At 34.5% G+C, this 16226-nt stretch overlaps 1 long non-coding RNA gene across 1 annotated transcript; it reads left to right on the plus strand.

The window, feature by feature from the left end:
• Positions 1–736: 736 nt before the first annotated feature.
• LOC134548224 (uncharacterized) lies at positions 737–15961 on the plus strand. Its single transcript, XR_010079727.1, has 3 exons — positions 737–1927; positions 8323–8421; positions 12516–15961. It is a non-coding gene; the product is annotated as an uncharacterized LOC134548224 (long non-coding RNA).
• The last annotated feature ends 265 nt before the right edge of the window (positions 15962–16226 follow it).

Below are 16226 nucleotides of genomic sequence, written 5' to 3' on the forward strand. Positions count from 1 at the left end.
AATACAACATCGTTCAAATTCTGTGTCCTAATTAATGAAAAATATCTGGTCATTCTGGAGCTCATAGAAATTTTGAAATATTATGTGAGACATTAAAATATTTCGAGGTATGATCATCCAATTTGAAGAGTAAACATAACCTCAAAAATCTACTGGTAGTTGATGCTAAAACTAACATAAAATTATTGGGTATTTTCTGCACACAATTAATTATATAGCAATTATCTGGTCTCTGTATCATGCCTGAACTTTATTACTAATTTTAATCTGAACACCGTTGGGATATTTACAAGATGGGAGCTGTTTGGGAGCTTGAATAGAGTGTACATGTTATACATGTACTTACATATATATTGTGCCTAGGAACATATATATACAGAACTCTAGGAACCCTCATGCTTGTCCGAAAAATCTATCAAAACTTTCTTGAATTCAATTTACTCCTGCTTGAATTTGATAGTTTAATCATCTAAACCTCTTACTATCTTTGAAATGAGTTTCTTGCATTTCTAGAAAACAATAAATAAATCAAAAATTCTGAAATTCCATGTTTAATAGTGAGTAGTAAGAGAGGATTTAACAGCCTTGATGATCTATAATGTATTATAACAGTAGTGCTTTAAAAACATAATAAGAGAATAAAGCTCTCATCTGTTTTTAAGGTTAAATAGTTTCCCTGCTTATCTTTGACATTTTTTCTTTCTATTTTCTGTTTTCTGCTAGGGTGAATTCACCCTTCCATGACTGGCGCAAGGTGTCATTCACCTCATTATATACACTGCTATATCCTTTATCTTGAGCAGAATGCTACTTTGTGAGCAGACAGAGGTTACATTTTGCATTCTTTGACAGAGATATCTGCAAAAAGATCTTAGACTCCATTCACCACCCTTCAGCATACAGAATTCACAAGATGACTTTGAATTTCTGGTATTAGATGTGGAGTAAAATCCTTTGACAGTCTTTGAGATAGAAAATGTGCAGGGACTCTAGTATATGTAGTCAACTGCACTGAGTTATCCTGAAAAGACAAAATGGATACATCAATTATTTATTGTTCTCACACTGTATTCCAGCTGAGCAACTCTTCCAATTAGCTGATATTCAACCAGTAAGATATTTGGTCTAGTTTGCATATGCTCTGACATGCCTTTCTTTTATTTAACTAGAAGATAGTGAAATAGGTAAAAGACAGTTAGAGAAAGACAAGGAAAATTTGCATTTTGTTTCCTTCTTGCTGAAAACAAGTAAGGAAACCCCAGCCCCTGAAATACTGTAAAAAGAAAGAATTACAATGCAGACAAAAAAAAGGCTGCAGAAAGCTAATGTGTAATACATTGGAGGTAAAGCAGTCTAAGCATCAAAATATCACAAAGAAACAAATGGGGGAAAAAAACCCCAACCCAAACCATTTAAACCAAACCTCAGAGAACTTCTTAAATGAGTGTAAGAGAAAATTAGCTAAATTTAAATTAATTTTAAAATTTGGATTCAGATCAAGGAATGTAGAACTGCTTGAAAAATCCTCTTATTAAGATCTGTCTCCTCTGGCCTGCATACAAAGGAGCACAGTGTTCAACAACCGAAACTTTCACATCCAACCTTATTTAGTAGAATGTGGTGAAAGGAGAATTGTGGTAGAATCATGCAATGTCTTGTGTTGAAAGAGACCGTAAAGATCATCCAATTCCAACTTCCCTGTCACAAGGAGAGGGACACTTTCCACTAGACCAGCCAGGTGTGGTTCCATTCCCTACAACCCCTCGAGCCCTGACCTTCCTCTAATCTTCATCCAGTGCCTGGTGAACCTGCTCGTCCTACTCTTGGATAACTTCTCCAGAAGGATGATGAAAGGAACAGTATCAAAAATCTTACTAAAATCCAGAGAAACTACATCCACTGTCTTCCCTCCATCCCATTTAGTAAGGTGGGTGACTTTATCATGGAAGGGTCTCAAATTATTTAAAAAGGACTTTCCCCTTTGGAACCCTCATTGACTGTGCCTGGTGATTGCATTATTATTTAAATGACTTTCAGTAGCATCCAGTTTAATACAGTCCATAATTTTCCCAGAAAATATATAGACCTGTTTTTATAGTTACCTGGGTCTTCCCTCATGCTTTTTTTGTGTATTGGAGTAACACTGACTGTCTTCCAGTTTGCAGGGGCTTACCCAGGGCCCCAGGAACTTTGATAGATGATTGGGAGGGGTTTAGCCTTAACATCCACTAGCTCCACACCCTTAGCACTGTGGCATTAATCCCCTTGTGCCCTATGGTATTGTGAAGATTCAGCTGATAAAGCTTCTCCCTTACAATTTCAGTGCCTACAAAAGGAAAGCTGCTGTTTGCTCACTGTGGAACCACACTTGTCTGTCAGTATAGTTGAAGACTGAGGCAAAAATTGCCCCCACTTTTTTTCAACTCTATCAGACAGATGACTATCTTCATTGAAATAGGTCCAAATTTATTTATGTCAGTGCACAGACTTGATATATGTTTTATAGATGGGAGACAATTACTTAAAATTTTCTATTATTTCCTGTCTGTCATTTCAATTTTGATGAAGCAAAATGTATAGCTGGATGTCTTTAACTGTTTCCAAAGGTATGATTATATTGGTAGATGGAAGAGAAATTGTAACAGCTTTCTTTTTCTGACAGAAATTCTCCCAGAACTGCCAAACTGTAAACAGGTACATGGTCATTTCAGCTAAAAATTCAGAAGGCTGTCAAATACACAGTTAGCTACATCACTGACTTCTGAACTACCGACTCATTACAGTTACAGCATAGCAGTTTCTATGTTCAATTTCTTATTTTGTCTTTGACCTTTACCTGGTGTTCCAGAACTAAGAAAAGAAAAAGAAAACAAAAAAGGTTTCTCAAGCCTTTTCCTAAGAGTATTCTCAGTCTAGGTATATGATGAAGTTAGATAGTCAGTTGATACAAACCCTTATAGAGCAATTTACTTACTGAATCTTTGGTGATTTCTGCACCTGAGGAAAAAGTATGATAATTTGGACAGGTGTGTATTGTCCAACAAACTTCATAGAAATGCATTCATGCAGTAAAGTTTGTTGGTCAAGTTAACCACATGGGTTGTGCAAATAAAGGTACAAGTAGGCATATGCAGTAATCTGCAACCTGGAGAAATTTATTTTAAAGAAAAGACCTACATGTTATACTACTCACACTTGTACAACTGGTATATTCAGTGTATATTATATGTCTTATTTCTGTAGTGTTTTTCTTGAGAATCGGTACTATACAATAATAGTGTATGAAGACTCTTCTTTTCCCACTCACTTTCTTGTCCTTTTTTAAAGACTCAAACCTCTTTTATATTCAGCCTGAATGTCTGCTTCTAATACTGTTCTAGAGCACAACAATTTACAGGGAATTGAAAAAGCAATTTTCTTTGGACAGCTAGCTATTCTCCCTAATTTTCACCTGCCAAACTCTTTTCTATGAATGTTGACTCAATCAGATAAAATGCAGGCTTTAAAGATGTTTGATTAGCTGCCTGGCTTACCTTTAGCTACTCACTTTGCATGTAAAATATCTACATACCCACCATTCCTCACTTTCCACTCTTCACTGACAGAGCTTTCCCAATAGCTACACTGAGCACTGTGGCCATGAGCTAAGACAATAAGCACTTTTCATTTATGGACTGCTGACAACTTCTGGTTTATTAAGTGAAATAAGAATTCAGCAATAGCAAAATAATATGTACATGACTTACAATGCATACATTCATTTTTTAATATGTTAGTTCAGATCTTTCTATCAATTCATTTGAAATCACTACAATAATGACTGAAGAAAAATCTTTATGTATTTTTTCTGCTGTACTGCCACGTACTTCCCAACAAATGGAAGCATAGTGGTATGTCACTTATTTAGTAAAATTCAGTTCCCATACACTTAAGGATTTTGCTATCATGAGGTACTGATGGTCTCTTTTTTTTGTAAACAATTCTAGTGATCTCAGTGGAAAGACTCAATCAAGTCATCTGTGGAAAGTATTATAACAGATGACTCAGAAATTTTTTACATGGAGTATAAAAGAAAACTGAGGATCTTAACAGCTCTAGAATGTTGCCTAATTTTTATGTTGCTAATTGCAAAAATATTGCCTGCTTGTATTCTTAGCTGGAAGTTATTTTAAAATTCTGGAAAATCATTTTAACTTTATACAATGTGAACAAGCTGTTAATGTGAAAATAATGAATTTGAACTTGTGTTTATATGATTGTAATTGGACATGTTTTAAACATTCAAAATTAAGTTTCTATCAAATGAAAGCAGAGTTAAAAATAACTAGATAACTGAAGGACCTGAAAAGCTAATAAACTAAAATTTAATTAAATAAAATTGGTGGCACCCAACTTAAAGTAATTGTGCTCTGTCTATAAGCTGCTTTGAGTCTCTGGAATACTATATCTATATACATATTCAAATTAGTTTTGTAAAACTGTTATGCATTTATTCAAAACATTGCCTTACTGCTTCCCTGTGTTTTATGATAGTTAATATGTATGTTTTCCTACCCTCTGCATCACTTCTAGTGCCCTAATATAATCACAATTATCTTTAAAATAATTTGGAAAAGAAAGAAAAAATCAGTTGCAACTGCCAGTCTAAGCTGACAGAAAATTGAGATTTCATAAGAAAATCTCAGAGATTCTATGGAACTATCATTTCTTTTACTTAATCAATAAATAATTCTGATACAGTTGTTTGTATTGCAAAATAGAAAAAATGTTAAATTTCTGTCATAAACTTATTTTAAACTCTACCTTTATGGCTTCACTGTGCCTGCATGGAGTGATATTAAACACAATTAAAGATTAGAAATCTAGTGGCAAACTTAAATTTGTCAAACTAAATATTTTTCCACTTGTTCCTAGATGCTGAATGTCGTGCACATCTACTCCGATTTTAATTTCACATTATTTTTGCCCGTTCTTGGTATTTCAGATAAGAGATATCATATTTCCTCTTCACTATCATTTCTCTAACATCAAAACTTACATCCTTTTTGATTTCTTTTTCTATTTTTTCGCTGACTACTTTTGCTGAATTTCTCTGCAGGCATTTCAGACTTTCTGGAATGTGTGGGAATAAGAAAAGCCATGGATTTTCAGATGCAGCTTCACTATTGCCTTGTATATGTAATTAATACTACTGCAGTTTGATTCTCTATGTTGTAGTACGTTTACTCTAGAAAAAAATTTCCCACTCCATGTCACCAAAAACACAGGAAGTTTTGTAGTTTGTTCCTCTGTCTCTCTCTGCATCTGTCTCTCTGTGCATCTCTCTGGTTAGCTACAGATAATTATCTGTTTAATGGTATGACTTGCTTAATTTATGCTGAGGTAACTCTGCCATGAATGTGTGGTTTTCATCTCAGTTAAAACAAAACACACCTAAATATTTTCCCTTAAAATTTAAAGGTCAGATTTTGTATTATTCACTCTAAACCAAAATTTGTAACTTTTTAAAAGAGAGTGCTGTTTTCAAAGTGCTCTCTTTGATAGCAATTTCCACATGATCCTATGTAGAACATGCTCTCCTAAAACACTGATATTCAAGAAGACTGTAAGATTTATCTGACCAAATAGAGGGTCTACTAACTAACAGATACTTTGTTAATTAAGTTCCCTTGATAAGAAGAAGAAAAATTAATTTCTGAAGCTGAATTTTGTCTCTTTTTAGCTAGGCATCTTAGGCAGACCAGCTAAAATGTTTTCATAATACTCCCTTCCAGACAGCAAAAAGTATTCTCATCATAGACACTTCTGTTGGAGCAAGACAGCAAGGATTCATAATGTACACTGAACATGTAAATGTGTGTTTCACTGCATCAAATTATTTCTGAAGCAATTCCATATTATCTGTAGCTATATATATATGTATGGGGTTATTGTTGTTAAAAAATACTACTGCTTTCATATTGCTGTAGTTAGTGTCAGAACACTTTCACTAGATTTCATTTAGACACTTTTAGGAGATTCTCCTTTTTATTACACAATTCAATCTTATGTTCTTTTTTTTTATGAATATAGTTTCTTACTAGAAGCCAACCAAAAATGTCCTCCAGCTAAAGTGATTGTGTGAGGGTGAGCAAAAGGGTCAAAGTTACTAGTTGTACCTGAATCATAACAACATTTCACAAAGCTTTTTGATTTTCTGCTGGAAGTTGAACAGAAGTTCAAAAACAAAAACAACCAAAAAATTGCACTTGACTGTCTTGTAAAAGGATGACAAAACCAAACTAGAAATCTGTGAGTGCCTAGCACTTTGCATAATGTGCTAGATAAATGATTTTTGCTTTTGGTAAGGTTTTTTGTTCTCTTGTTCATTTGGCCTTTTTCCCTTTAAGGGCTATCTAAATAGATGCATTCCATTATGTCATAGATAAAACGATGACCTTTTGTCTCTAGAAATGTTTTTCAGTAGAGTTAACATGACAGTAGCAGTATATTTCCGTGGTATTTCTGTTCCATCTTTATGTTCATTCCATCATTATTTGCTTTGAAAACTATATAGATATTGGAATAAGAGTGAAAAAGATTAATCTCATGAATGAAATGTCAGTGTTTAGCCCTCCTCTGGTTTCAGAACGTCTGTGGTGGTATTTTCTTTTTTACCTTTCAGAAGATAATTCTGTGATTAGGTATGCAAAAGACTAATGTTTAATTTTAGAAGACTTTTTCAAGAATGACCTGCGAATAAGCTATGCAAAGTCTGTTGAAATCAGCAAAATGCCAGAAATTCATATGAGCCTGAAGTAGGTCTCTATGATTGGGAATGAAAATAATGATGTTTTCTCCATTTTCTTTGTATTTCTTCTGTTTGGATTTTTTGTTGTTGTTTGTTTGTTTTGGTGGGGTTTTTGTTTGGGTTTGTTTTTTGGGGGGAGTGGGGGTTTTTTGTTCTTTTTTGTGTTTTTTGAGATGATTAGGGGTTTTTTGGTTTGGTTTGGTTTGTTTATTTTGCTATGCTTTCTTTTCTTGGATTTTTTTAAGGGAACAGCCTGACTACTAGAAATATATTTCCTACTCCTTAACACAGTGCTGTCTAATTTAAGACAACTTTACATGCACTGTTTTACCAGAAGAACTAATTTATTTTAAAAAAATCCCAACACCTAATCTACTGATGTCTGGGATAGAGTTCAACTTCTCCACAGAGCACATGTTGCAAATTTGTGATGAAAATATTGTTGAAAGCATCGGGATGATTTAGCTACTGCTGGAAAGTTCTTGCACAATGTCGAGGTCTTTCAGCCCAAAGAACGGTCCAGGGAGGCCTTTTAACAACACCTAAAGATCTTATTTCAATACCTTAGGGAAGCCTACTAGATAGTTAAAGAGCAACTTTTTATGAAGGTGTGCAGTGACAGAACCAAATATGATGGCTTTAAATTGAAAGAGGGTAGGTTTAGATTGGCGATGAGAAATAAATTCTTTACTGTGAGCATGGTGAGATGCTGGAACTGGTTTGCTAGAAAATGTGTGGATACCTCATGCCTAGCAGTGTTCAAGGCCAGCTTGGATGGAGCTCAGAGCAGCCTGGTCTAGTGGAAGGTGTCCCTGCCCTTGGTAGGGAAATTGGAACTAGATGATCTTTAAGGTTCCCTCCAACTCAAAGCATTCTATGATTGTATGATTCTTTCTTGCCTCTCATGATACCCTGTCAATGAGTAGACTGGGGATGCACACAGCAGGAACCATTTACTCCACTTTCCATACCTTATAACATTGTGCTCATCATTGCAAAATGGAGAAAAAATAAGAAAATAGAGTACACACTTCATGGCATTTGTCTCACCGAGTAACTGCTGTGTGTGATAGAGCCCAGCTTTCCTGGAGATGGCCAAAAATCTCTGTGGATGGGAAGCAGTGTATGAGTTCCTTGTTTTGCATTGTTTTGGCAGCTTTTTGGTTTACCTATTAACCTATCCTTATCTTAATCCCCAAGGCTTTTTGTTTTGACCGTTCTGATTCTCTTCCTGATTCTACCAGAAGGAAGCAAGTGTCTGGGTGGTACTGAGCTCTGGACCCCAGGGTTAAACCATGGCAAGTAAAAAATACACAATGTGAATTTAAATTAGCTTGAAATTGTTACCTTTATTTCACTTTGGAACCAAAGGCAATATCTGAAAACATATTTTGCCACAAGAAATTCACACAGAATTAAGATGGATAGCACAGGACAAGATTTTACTTCTCTTTTGAACATTCTTGCCACTTAAAATTTTAAAGTGCTTCCTCCTGTTGTGTATTTCTTTTGCAATCTTATCTATTTTTTAGCTGGGCTCCTTTTCCACTACAGACACTGAACAGATTGTTATTCTTCATTGGCAGAAGATAGCAAGATATTAAGAGATCTCTCCTGAAAGAATCCTGAAGGTAGGACAGCTTAGAATAATGGACTATTGAGAGAAAACAGAAGAAAGGTCTGAAGGCTAATGCATCTAAACCAGGGAAATACAATTTTCCACCATTCCAATTATGAGAAATTTAATGTATTTTTGTCTTTATTAAACCTTAAAAAAAATCTACATTAAAATAAAATCTTTCTGTATTGTATTTATACCTCATCTAAACATAGTAGCATTAATAACAGTAGAATTCAATTAACAGTCACAAGTTCATGTTTAAGAGCTGAGAAAGACTGATGAACCAAAATTAACAAACACATGCTTTGGTTTCTGCTGATTGAGTTTATGAATGATATACTCTAGTTACAAAGTTGGTTTTATGAAAAAGTTAGAGGGAATCTTAAGATTATGATCTAGATATCAGTTATGTTCAAATTTTTCAATACTATTGTGTTTCCCCAATTGCTACTGAATGAGAAGAAGATGGCTCTAGAGTTTTCCAGGAAAAAGTATTGGTATTGATTGTTAGGAAAACGCATCATAAGGCACAGATAATTTGTCCCTTTGAAGAACCTTCTAGGGATCTGGTCTGATGGCAAACTGGACCAATCTGGCTGAATTTATGAGTTCCCAACACAAAGAAGCATATGAAGATATTTAGAACTGTCTAGAGAACAGTTAAGTTCATTATAATGGTTAAGTTGTGGGTGTCCCATCCCTAAAAGTGTTCAAGACAAGGTTGGATGGACTCACACAGTGGGAAAATCCTCTTGAGGTAATTGTATAGAACTTCAAACTGACAAAATGTGCAGAAAATAAATACCCTTTAAAATTATTAAATTCTTATCACTATATTCCTTTTTTTTCCTAATGTTGATTGTAGTGCATTTTTAAGGCAAATTTGTTACTTTGGATTTCAAAGAAGTGCTGCAGAAAGAAAGGAAAATTAACAATTAACATTTATGTGGTGTTTTTGCTACTGAACCAATTTTAACAAAGCTGAGTTAGATATAAGTGGGCTATCCTAAAGAAACTTTTGTATGTTTTATATATCTTCTGAATCATGACTCGGTGCAAGGACAAAGTTGATAAATACCAAGGTTGTTGGTGAAATTTTGAGATATTAAATATATATTCTAGCCTACTTTATTGCAGTCTAAAAGGTGGTAGGTGGTGTTCTGTCTTAGTGGTTTTTTTAGTTGAGAGTTTTATACCAAGTATCTCTTTCCACAACATTGCACTCCCTCAGTAAGTTTCATTTATTAAGAATACTGTATGAAATTAATTAGTTTTTCCACCTTACCAGTTTAGAGATTGGGCTGGTAAAATTTCCTAATTGTAAGAAGAAACCTTGGGTGTCTTTTTTTTTTTTTTGGCTGCCAAGGCAACAAGCAGAAGACTTGGAACTGGCAGCATGATTACATCAGCTCATATCAAAAAACTTGTACATGAAGAGCAAATAAACGTGCTTGTAGTCTGCCTTCTACGTGGTGAATAACTACATTAAATCAATCTCAACTGTCTGTCAAAGTCAAAATTATTAAAGCACAACACTGAAACTGAACTGCATTTTTGAAATCAATATGACTGATGGCTAACAGCATGAGGTTTGCACCTGCATTTACATTTTGAAAGACTGACCTTTTCCACCGTCTTTGATTTTTCTTTAATGGGCACCCTTCTGAAACTTGGAAAGTAAGAGTGAATGGCTTCCTAACATTATAGAAGCAATACAAACACTATGCTGTTTCCTCCAGATTTATATAAACCACAAACAAAAGCAGAAACATAAAACAACAGAAATAAACCTCCCATTTCTCAACCTGTCAGCTATATAAAAAAAAGGCCTATTAAAGCAGAGTAAGTGGCATACACAAGGGCAGTTGCTGCTACAGGAAAACTTCATTGCAAATATGCAATAAGTCAGAGACATTTCATTTTTATTAATTTAAAGATATATCCAGAAACCCTGCCAGATCAATCAAACTGACTCTCTAACCCATGACTTCCAAGCAGCTCTACCTTGTTGGCTCCAAAATGCCGTAAGATTATTTGACTAAGAGCTAACTTTCCTTCAGTGCTTGAATATTTATCAGAAAGAATGTTTTCAGAGCTTGGAAAAGATTAGCTTTAAAAAAATAAAAAGTTTCTGTATTTTTTTTTTTTTTGCACATTTTGAAAATGTCATCCACTCAAAGTAGAATTGTGTGATTTTCTTAGATTTTTTTTTCTTCCCATGGATTATTCTATTGGGGAGTGCTAAAGAAAAAAAACCCGATCTCAAGTGACTTATGTGTCTTTATTAAGGACGAGGAAAAGGGAAGCAGTAACAGCTCATGGAAAACAAAAAGCGAAACCTCCCATGGTTAAGAAAGAGATACAAGTCTGGACCTTGTAATAATGTAGCTATAGGACATCATATTTTATTTAGTTGTGTAACCACATTCAGGAATTTTTACCCCAATACATGATCCTGCTTCTGCAGTACAGTTGTTGACACTTGCTATTGGAATACAGTAGCTGCTAAATGTACATCTCATCAAACTTTCCAGACAGAGAAAGCAACTGTGTAAAACCAATTCAGAATAACTAGATTGCTATGATGTCTCTCAGGAAATTACTGAACATATGCTAATTGAATTTTTAAAATTGAAAATAAATTTTCTTACTGTCATCTTGGAGTCTGTTTCCCATATAACAGAAAGTTTACCAATATTCTCCAAGCTTATTGAAAACTATTTATTCAAGGTTTTAATTTATTTTACTATGAATCCAACATACAAGAAATAATGTGTAGTTTGTTTCACATTGCTTAAAAATATGGTGCTCTTGTTTTGAAGTAGCTAAATTGGGGAGTATAAAGAAAAAAATATATAAAAATAATCCCACATTTATTAAATCACAATGGACATCTTCTAAAGAGAATTTATGCAATATTAAGCAAAAGTCATTCATCCTTTCTGTTATTATATTTTTTTCCTAAAACATGTTAACTAATGATTATAAACCAAAGAAAATCTTAGCATATAATAAAACCAGAAATAAAATAGCAACTTTTTCAGTACTTTCATTTGTAAAGCCGTACTGCAAATGAGTAAGAATTAGGGGAAAAAATTAATTGACTCTAGAAAATGAGCTAAAAAATACCACAGTCATAAGAGTTTTACAACTTTGTAAATGGTTCCAGGTGGTCCTACATGAACAAGGGGGATGGACATGTCCCCCCCTTAATCTCCTCCACCCTCTGACAATCTGCTATTTTGTGATTCCAGTGAATCTAGTCTTTGTTATAAAGATAAAACATTTTTTTTTCTTTTAACTGGCTGTGGCTATCCGCTGAGGGAGAAGAAATAATGCCATGTGATCTCGGTATGGATTATATCATGCATAAAAGAAAATGACACGGATTTTATAAGAGTAATTCAGAAGCTGGCAGTGGGTCAAGCTATAGTTGAGCAATTCTGAGTATGGAAATAAATCAAATGCTGCTCAGAGACAATTTATAAATAAAAGATTATACATGCCAAGTGTATTATACACTGTGAACAGTTTGCCCAGTTCCTTCTACAAGTAAGTCTAAGCTGCTGTTAAAACTTATTTTAAGAACATAATATGACTCCTGGAGCATGTATACATGCAAAGTAGTATCATTGCTAAAATAAAGCTTTTAAATTTCAAATGTGGCAACTGCTCTTCTTTTCTCAGTGGAGGTAAGAAGAACTTCTAAATATCAAATACATGTATGATGAATAATGCTGCATATTGGCGTGGTACTGAATACCACATAACACAGAATAGCAAATAATATTTTCTTATCCAACTATGGAAAGCAATTCACTATTTTTATGATTTTACAGTACTCTTCTAGATGCTTCACATAAAATATGAAAGGAGAAGTGATGCTTTCCTTGGATAGTAAAACATCAGAGGTTAAGACACTAATATGTAATTAAGCATATGTTCTGGTAAATTTTGAGTATTTTCTATTTATGTTTGGAGAGTTTCTGGGAGAGAAATATTATTTCCTATGTCATAATGGCCCTACCAACCTCCTTCTGCTCTAGAGAAGGACATGAATTTCTGCAAATATCCATTGGTTGCAATGTACTTTTCTCCCCACAGTGCTGTTACGGGGCTGACAAAGTCCTCATGTTCCTGATCAAATCCTACACTGCTGTGGGAGGCAGGACATAGCCAGCTGACACTGCCTGCCACTTCCATGCTGAGGAATCTGTGGGACTGCACACTCAGAAAGGGCTAAAGGGCAGGTACTGCTCCCCTCAGCACACTTACTGCCACTTGTTTTCACCACTCCCTATGATGGCAGTGGTCTGCCCACAAAGTGTAGTGGAAAAGGTGGTGATAAGCACATGTCAAACAGCACAGATGCAGGTAAATGGCTGGTCGTTTTCATTGTAAGTGGACAAACAACCCAAATGCTGCTTTTACATTGTAGTTTCAGCACAATTTTGGTACATTTAGTGTGTATTTTAGGGCCAGGTTATAAAAGGGAGGTGACAGTGACTGAAAATTTGAGTTTTCAGAATGAGGCAGCAGTTGAATAAGCAGGAGTGTTGATAAAACATGTGAAGTATAGTGAATAAATGGAAGTGGGAGACAAAATAGGCCTGGAATACCAACATTCAGTGCACTGGAAAGAGTATACTGGAAAGGGAAATGGAAGTACATCACACAAGACTGAAAGCCAAACAGAAGTTTCCTTTAACTTTTTTTCTTTATTTGTCAGTGTCCATTTTCTTCTGCTATTTGGCCTTTAGGATCTTAGATTTCTTTTTTGAGCAGCTTTGTTTCATATGTTTCCAGACATAAAACTTAGGCAGAAAATCCAGTGATATTTAGGACCACTGCTCAGGGGAAATGCTAAATAAGTCCTAAAATATTTAGACACCTAGTTCATTCACTTTGATAACAGATAAGCATCCAAGGGTTCACGTTTGTGTGTTTCAACGAATATTTTTTCAAGGGTGGTTTCACTAGGATAAGTGTCACCTTACAAGCTTTTTTATTACTGTAGCTGTAATGGTTAAAAAAAGATTGCACTCTCTGACATACTCACAGAAGTAAAATCTTGTAAGTGCAGACCAAACCCTTGCCTATAGGAAGCTAAGATGGAAGATTTTGTTTCCTTTGAAAGCACTGTGTAAATTTACAGCAGTAGATAAACGATGCAATTGGAAAAGTATTTTTTTCACAGATTTCTCTGAGAATAATGTAGGCTGGCTGTGAAAGCAGTACTTTTAGAGCCTGAGAAGCTCATAAAGGGAGATGGTGGAGCTACAGGCCATTAATATAAGCAAGCAAGCATCCAGTAAAATGTGATGCAAATGAAATATGAGTTGCCTAGGAGGGCTTTAATCAGGCTGATGTAATAGCATAGATTTTGTGTAAAAGTAGGAACATGGTTTTGGACTTAACGACTTATTTTTCTTTTTTTATTATTTTTTCCAGCTGGCTTACCCTTCTATCAAAATAAATTAAGGCCAAAAAAAAAAAAAAAGGCAAAAGGAAAAGAAAAAAAAAAGAAATATGGATGTTAATGCCCAAGTGCAAGCAGTGAACTAAAAAAAGAAAATGCCTTCTTTTGAAGAAGAAGGGTAAAAAAGGAAATTTGGCTTCTCAGCAGATTCTGATACTGTACCCATTAGAACTGAATGTGAATGTTCTGAAAGGCTGTCACTCTCTATACTGCCAATCCATTGTAAAAAAGAAGAGTAATTTGAAGTCAGTCAGCGACCACTTTTCAGCAAAGAAATCAGAAGATCTGCCTTTTTTGATATTCTGTCTTAAAGCAAGTTCACCAGCATTATAGTAGTCTTAATATCCTCATTTCATTAGTCAGAGAAGATTTGAGAAATGTGCAGATTCTCATATGGGAAATGATATAATTATTTTTAAATAAAATGAAACGTTCATAAATACTAAGTGTCTTCAGATTTGGATGGTAAAACAAAAAGAGAGATATGTTTTCCATTTTACTATTAGGCTGCACTGTAGATCTCTGTAAGATAATCCTGATAAAATTTTCACAGATCTGTTGCAATAAGAATAGGAATTAGTTGCCTCCAGTTGCCATCATACTAGTTGCTCCACTGGCAATTTTTTTATGTAGAACATGGTTTCCTTGGCAGAGAAATTTATTATGATTGTTAGTGTTGCTGTTATTATTATTAATTTGTATCTGAATATCTGTTACTCTGCCTTCTATATGCCTAATGCTATGTAGTATTTAAGAATATGCTTGTCTGCACTGTGTGGCTTTTAAGCATATTGTTGGATTTTGCTACAGTCAAGACAATCCTTGCTATGAATAGCATGTAAGTTTTCATGTGCAGCTTTTACATTCGGATCTCAGTACAGACTATTACAGAGAACAAAACGAACAAGTTTGAACATACCAGGTAAAACATGCAAACCTATAAGATGGTGAAAAGGCATGAACTCTGCCCCACTCCCATGACCTTCACAGAGGGTTTTAGGAATGGATTCCACCTGTTTGCTGGTCACTCTGCTTCATCTGCATGACTTCTTCCTTCAAGAGGAGATCTCTTTGGTTTGCAACCTCTCCAACACAAAACCTAATTTTTAATGAAATCAAGAAGTCAATGTCCAATTTAAGCTTCCTGAATTGAGTCTTTGTATCACAGACTGTATGTCTCTGTGAAAGAAATCACATCCTTTCATTTTCTCAGAGCAAAGGGTTTTAGAGGGTGCCTACATGTGTTTGTGTTACTGGTCAGAAGATGAAAAAATCCAGTTAAGGAGCTTCCCATGGGCAATATTTTCCAGCATCTGACTGGCAGAAATTAAAATTAGTAGAATTATGTTTAAATTTTTCAAATCTGTGTGTATAAATAAGTGCTTTTCACATGCCACTAGCTGTAACCTCAATAAATATGAACAGGATTTTGGAGCTGGAATTAAACAATATCCATTAAAGTTTCAACATTGTAGACAAACCCATTTTTTATGCCTCTATCTAAGAGGAGTTAGACTATCAAGATAATTTCATACACAATTCTTTGTCAGACCTCTAATTTCAGTAGTGTGTAAAATAATTTTTTTCATTTCTTCTCAGTTTTGAAAATTCTTCAAAACATTTTTATTAGCTTAATGGTGTTGACTTGCTGATCCAAATATGTAGTGTTCACATTCATAATAAATTTGAGACATTTTTCCAGAACTGAGCCTACAGAGATTCATTTTTTCATTTTGCATCCAAATGTTCTTTTGATAACCTCAAAAAGCAATTGAAAATATCCTCCATTCTTCTTTAGCAGAAATACACTCATTTTGTAGGTGCATCTACAACTACACAAAAATCCATCTAGAGAGCAGCTATCAGAAATGAGTAAGTTGCACTGCACGCAAGGAAAAATTGAAGGAAATTGTGTTCAAAAAGAGGTAAAATACCACTAGGAGAAACAAAATTTCAGTTTGAGAAAAAATAACAAATAAAAGAGAGAAAAAAACTTTGAAATGTACTATAATGTGATGCAAACATAGTTTTCACAGCAACCATAATTGACACATGTTGCATCATTTTTAATGGCTCTTGCTGATTAATATTTACTATGTGCCCCATGAAAGTGCATTTAATTACATGAATGCTGTAATGAAACTTGTTTCAAATAGATGCTTGCCAAATACTGCACATAATGTTACTCAGAAACATTTTCTATTCTGATAAACTTGGAAAGAAACCAGTAGAGATTATACTGGCTGTTGGGCATTCATCCACCAATTGATACTTTTTCTTTAAAATCTGTAATAAAATTAAAGCACCACAAATTACCTACAGCCAATTTCCAGTTA

Source organism: Prinia subflava, chromosome 3 (genome assembly GCF_021018805.1).
Source record: "Prinia subflava isolate CZ2003 ecotype Zambia chromosome 3, Cam_Psub_1.2, whole genome shotgun sequence".
In the NCBI taxonomy this organism is placed as follows: domain Eukaryota; kingdom Metazoa; phylum Chordata; class Aves; order Passeriformes; family Cisticolidae; genus Prinia; species Prinia subflava.